The sequence below is a fragment of the Hyperolius riggenbachi genome, chromosome 11 (assembly GCF_040937935.1).
Source record: "Hyperolius riggenbachi isolate aHypRig1 chromosome 11, aHypRig1.pri, whole genome shotgun sequence".
NCBI lineage: Eukaryota > Metazoa > Chordata > Amphibia > Anura > Hyperoliidae > Hyperolius > Hyperolius riggenbachi.
The window spans coordinates 31,274,796-31,281,619 of record NC_090656.1 but is presented as its reverse complement, the minus strand read 5'-3'; positions in this window follow the sequence as shown (position 1 = coordinate 31,281,619).

Genomic DNA, 6,824 nt, shown 5'->3' with positions numbered 1-6,824 from the left:
CCACCTTAAGTGTAGAGCGGGAGGGGGTTGCAATGCTAACTTCTATTAGAAAAGATTAAAAAGGGGACAAAACTTGTAACTTGATCAGAGGTGTATTTTCTCACAGATCTGACACATGGCTGTAGCCCACCAGAAAAGAGTTCCCCATACACAACTTGAGTGCCTGGTGGAAACCCATGCAGACATTGGGATAACAAACAAACTCCATGAAGATAGCTGGGATTTGAACCGGGACCCAATGCTGCAATCAGGGCCGGGCCGAGGCATAGGCTGGAGAGGCTCCAGCCTCAGGGCGCAGAGTAGGAGGGGGCACACGATTCTTTCAGCTGTCATTCCTAATTGTGTTTGAAGCAGAAATAAATAAGAAAAGGGGATACATGGCAGTGACTGCAAGGCAGATAACTAGATATTAAGGTGTTGGGGAGGTTGTGGGCCCTGTGGCCCTCTTAGTCTAATAGCAATCAGTGTGTGACAGCTGGAGTGGGAGGGATGGAGGGGCGCACTTTGGTGTCTCAGCCTTGGGTGCTGGAGGACCTTGTCCCAGCTCTGGCTGCAATACAAGAGTGCTATCCACTATGGCACCATGCTGCCCACACATTCTAGCCACATTATGCTAGAAAAAGACAAACAACATTATCGTCATCATTAGTAGAAGGCTGTTAGTAGGCTGTTAGCATCATCAAAGGGAGACCACTGGCAAGTAGGTGTTTGTTTGGCCGGGGGAGGGGGGGCCTGGTCAAAAAAAATTGCCATGGAGCCCAGTGAGTTGTAGCTACGCCCCTGCCTCTCACTTCAAGTTCCCTTTAAAAATGCAAAATACAAACACATGAAAAATGCCAACACATAAAAAAAACACATAGGCAGAGACAAATGCTGAACGCTATTATAGCAGAAAACGCATGGTTTTCTGCACAGACAAGCATGCTCCCAGCCTGAAGGCTTTTGTAATCTGTGAAGAGAGGCAGGCCATCCCTTCGTGTTGTTGGTGAGGCTGGGCGGTCTGGATTTCCTCCTGAGGCCGGGAGCCAGAAGGTGTGGGCTGGAGGGACGGAGCAATAGAAGAAAATACAAAACACAGATGGGTGACACAATGACACAACTACTACCTCTATATATAGATGCTGCAGGAAAACACCGAACCACAAAAACAAGAGGAAGAAGAGAGTCTATTCCCAGCACTGCACAGCCCTGGCCATGCCTAGGCATACCACCCCCAACTTTTTGAGTTAAAGTGGAACTGAACTCTTGCACAGGACAGAGGGAATAGAAATGCCCCCTCTATATATTTAGAGAGTCTAGCCTGCCTAATTCCCCCTCATATGTGACTAACAAGTGTAATTTGATCTCTCCGCTGTGTCAGCTGGCTGCCTTGGCAGAGCAGCTAATTAGTAAGCACAGGATGTTAACCCTAAGTAAAAAATATACTGTGGGAAGAGAAAACAGTTTCAAATCAATTGAAAACATGTTTCAGGAGAAAAAATAAATATATTTACACAGATCATGAATCCCAAAAGATGCACAAATGAGGAGGAAAGCGGAGCTGAGAGATTTGGTTCCCAAAGAGGGACTGTCCCTCTGAAAAAGGGACAGTTGGGAGCAATGGGATAATGAGATTCGGGAGAGCACTGATTGGCCTGCTCATAGAAATGTTTAAAGAGACTCTGTCCCCAATAAGGATCTCAGCTATCAATGAACTGTTATCAGAGTGAAGTTTTCTAGGAGCGTCCCAGAGGTTTACCATGTACAAACATTAATAATACTCTCTATGTAACAGTGCCATAACTGACTGGTGTCTATCAGTTACCTTTTAGCTAGTTACATTCTTAGGCCTGGGGCCAACCAGATCGTTTTCATCGGGATGATCTCAAAAAGAATTACGCTGATACAAGTCAATGGAGGGGAACTCACAACCACAGCTGCAGTTCCAATCGTTCCAAAACATAGGAGCGCTGCAAAATTGCTTTTGAATTGCTTTTTTGAAAGTGATTTTGCAACCCTTTTGCGGGTGATTTTTAGTTTAGGTATATAACGTGTAAACTACTTGCCAGGTCTGGCTTCCAGCACATAGCCACACTCCCTAGCACAAGAGGGTATCTGCACTTCTCTAATCGGAGATCGAGAAGCACCCACCGTATGACCTTTTGTGCTAGGGGCGTGGCCACGTGCTGGGAGGCGGTTTAAATGAATCTCAGGAGGCCCAATAAGTATTTGAAACTTTATTTCCACAGGTTTTAAAAAAGAACATAAATCTGAAGCGCCATAAAATCACCTGCAGCAGATATGCAAAAATTGGACAAAGCGATTGCACGATTGACAAGCAGTGATACCCAGTGGGCCCCGGGCCTTACACACTTCAGGTGCCTGTCAGTCATACACGAAAGCAAACGTAAGAGTTTTTGTACAGCCCTATTAAACTCAAAGCAGAAGGTCGAGTGATGGCTAGTTCAGCACCACCCTGAAATTGCCACTGCTCCCCACTGCTGTTTTCCATAGTGTAGTGCTGTGTATGTGGACTCTCTCCACAGCCAGGTCTCCATTCCTCTCCTTGCTAGGACCACAGGTGGCATCTACATCTGGTGGTGCCACTCCCATAGACCAGTGCCAGGCAGAGTGTGTTCCACCTGGAGATAGTCTATGACAACTGCACTCAACTCAAATTCACACAAATGGAATGTCTGCGGCCAGTAACCAATACAGTGCTGAAATAAATAACTCATTATCGGGACTTACTGTTCCACCACCTGGGACATGTGTGCTGATCAGGTGTTGTCACTTTTCAGGTCTACAGATGTGCGCCAGTGAGCAGTGGCGTACCTAGGGATTTTAACACCCGTTTCTGATTATTTACAGATAACACCCCCTCCTCCACCCCCCACCCCCCAAACAACCAATTTTTTTGATGGGAGGGTTGATGGGTTAGGGCGCCGAGTGTGTTGCTGCAAATTTTGGGGAGAAGCAGTCATCAGGATGTGGACGAAGCTAACTGTTATGAAACGCATGCTCACACAGGCCCATGCTTACACAAGCCCATGCCCACACAGGTCCATGCTCACACAGGTCCATGCTCACACAGGCCCATGCTCACACAGGTCTATGCTCACACAGGTCCATGCTCACACAGGTCCATGCTCACACCGGGTCATGCACACACAGGCCCATGCTCACACAGGTCTATGCTCACACAGGTCCATGCTAACACAGGTCCATGCTCACACAGGTCCATGCTCACACAGGTCCATGCTCACACAGGCCCATACTCACACAGGCCCATAGTCACACAGGCCCATGCACACACAGGCCCATACTCACACAGACCCATGCTCACACAGGCCCATATTCACACAGACCCATGCTCACACAGCTCCATGCTCACACAGGCCCATGCTCACACAGGACAATGCTCACACAGGCCCATGCACACACAGGTCCACTTACCTGTGTCCATTCTGTGTGATTCTGAAATAGACAAACTCAAACTGCTCAGTTTATTATAGTCGGCAGACACTGTCATTCATCTGATATGATGACACCACCCCAGTGTGCGAGATTTCTAGAGGCGTACTAGTCATATACACCATGCCTCTGGCTGAGTCCTGTGCAGAGACACCTACAGACATAAATCCCTTCTCTGGAAGAAGTATTCTGGGTTTTATTTATATAGTCCAGCAAGAAGTGTTTGTATTGCCCTCAGCAACAGAAACATCAGGTATCAGCTGCTATTTTCGGTTAGTTTGGTTGCTGTGGGTAGGAAGACACCCCCCTTCCCCCCATACTCAGCACACAGCAGCCCCCATTGATCTGAATGGCCACATCGTATGTGCAGAGAACACAGAAGATCTTGGCGTGTTCTATATTTAGTGTGTAGGTGTGAGGCGGGGGATTACTCCGGAGCCTGTAATGGCTGTTACACGTCTGCTGGCCGGGGATCTGAGTTTCCAACGCCTCAACAAGGTCTTTAAAAAGCCGCAGAGAATGAGGAGCAACTTGTCAGAGGGGAGATTAAGGCAAAGTGAAATACCATTTTCATTAGAATATTGCCATGAACGTGTCCGCTGTACTAAATGAAAAGGGGGGGGGGGGGGGGGGGGCAGTGCATGTAAAATTGGGGCGTGACTAGAATCCCTGGCCAAATGGTTTACTACATCAGAAGTTTACTACAGTAAAACCCCCGTTATCCAGAACTCAGTTAACCAGAAGTCTCAAGCAACCAGAAATAAAATCCTGGCCTTGCAGGGTGCACGCTACTTTTACACTTCTTTATACAGTAATAAACCTCTATTACTTTGAGTTAAGTCTGTCCTTTGTCCTAATTTGTTTTTTTAATTACTGTACTTTAATATTATTACAGAGTTTATGGTAAGAATACAGTGTGGGGTGTGGTACTGTCTTTTTAGTTAGGCCTATTTTTAACATTGACTCAGCCAATCCCCGGTGCATAGGTATAAAATTGCCGCCAGGAGACTTGGGCGCAGGATACAGCTGCTATATGGCTGATGCTGCTGCTGCACAAGTCCCGGCAGCGTTAATTACTATTCCCCCTCCAGGTCCATGTGGATGGTGGGGAATGATGTAATTCGGCTTCCAGCTATTGCTGGCGGACAAATTACAGTGTTTTGAAAGTAACTTCAGCTCCGTCTTCTGGTGGCGCCAAAGTTACTAACTATGCGCCTCTATAGCCGTAATTCCTATTACGGTCTATGGTGGCGCCAGCTGTGCCCAAATCTCCTGTGCTGTTATTACACCACTTGATCCCCGGTGCCGGATAATGGGGGTTTTACTGTATATCAGAATAGGTCATACATTGTACATTCATACAGCTGCATGATCAGACCCTGGAAACAAAGTTTACTATAGCCTCAAGTTTACTATATCAGAGTTTACAATAATGAGATTCTATTGCATTTTATTTTTAAAAACGTTTCGGGGTACTTTAGAGAAATGCTTGGTCTGATTTGCCGATACCCGAGGTGACATGTGACATGATGACATAGACATGTGTATGTACAGTGCCTAGCACACAAATACCTATGCTGTGTTTCTTTTTTTCTTTCTCTGCCTGAAAGAGTTAAGTATCAGGTATGTAAGTGGCTGACTCAGACAGGAAGTGACCACAGTGTGACCCTCACTGATAAGAAATTACCCTTTTTACCTCTTTATTGCTCTCAGAAGCCATTTTGTGCTAGGAAAGTGTTTTATAATTGGGATTTCTTATCAGTGAGGGTCACACTATAGTCACTTCCTGTCTGAGTCAGGACTGAGTCAGCCACTTACATACCTGATATTGAACTCTTTCAGGCAGAGAAAGAAAAAAAGGAACACAGCATAGTTATTTGTGTGCTAGGCACTGTACATACACATGTCTATCTCATCATGTCACATGTCACTTCGGGTATCCTTTAAACAAAAGGAAACTTGCAATAATTCAGCTTTAAGTGAACATTTGTAGTAACCCACAATGCACCTCTACTGAATAAGCAAATTATGTCTTTATGCCCCTGTAAGCCAGTTTCAGACTTTTGGTCCTCATCAGTACATGGCAGGAATTGCACCTCTACTGAATATGCAAATTATCTGCTTATTCCCCTGTAAGCCAGGATAGCATCTATAACCACTGGTGTATAGCAAGCCTCAATAGATTAACATTTTACACAGCCACATCAACCCCACATGAAGACAGCCTGTTTCGGACTTTTGGTCTGTTGTATTTTAGCATACACTTGTGTGGTTCTGCTCTGACCCCTACTGGTGAGAAGATACAGTGGGATGCAAAAGTTTGGGCAACCTTGTTAATTGTCATGATTTTCCTGTATAAATCGGTTGTTACGATAAAAAATGCCAGTTAAATATATCATTTAAGAGACACACACAGTGATATTTGCGAAGTGAAATTAAGTTTATTGGATTTACAGAAAGTGTGCAATAATTGTTTAAATAAAATTAGGCAGGCGCATAAATGTGGGCATTGTTGTCATTTTATTGATTCCAAAACCTTTAGAACTAATTATTGGAACTCAAATTGGCTTGGTAAGCTCAGTGACCCCTGACCTACATACACAGGTGAATCCAATTATGAGAAAGAGGGGTCAATTGTAAGTTTCCCTCTTTTAATTTTCCCTGAAGAGTAGCAACATGGGGGTCTCAAAACACCTCTCAAATAACCTAAAGACAAAGATTGTTCACCATCATGGTTTAGGGGAAGGATACAGACAGCTGTCTCAGAGATTTCCGCTGTCTGTTTCCACAGGTAGGAACATATTGAGGAAATGGAAGACCACAGGCTAAGTTCAAGTTAAGGCTCAAAGTGGCAGACCAAGAAAAATCTTGGATATGGTGAGAACAGTCAGAGCCAACCCACAAATCAGCACCAAAGACTTACAACATTATCTTGCTGCAGATAGAATCACTGTGTATTGTTCAACCATTCGGCGCACTGTACACAAGGAGATGCTGTATGCGAAAGTGATGTAGAGGAAGCCTTTTCTCTGCCCACAGCACAAACAGAGCCACTTGAGGTATGCTAAAGCACAGTTGGACAAGCCAGCTTCATTTTGGAATAAGGTGCTGTGGACTGATGAAACTAAAATTGAGTTATTTGGGTATAACAAGGGGCGTTATGCATGGAGGAAAAACGACACCGCATTCCAAGAAAAACACCTGCTACCTAGAGTAAAATATGGTGGTGGTTCCATCATGTTGTGGAGCTGTGTGGCCCGTGAAAGGACTGGGAATCTTGTCAAAGTTGAGGGACGCATGGATTACACTCAGTATCAGCAGATTCTGGAGACCAATGTCCAGGAATCAGTGACAAAGCTGAAGCTGCGCCA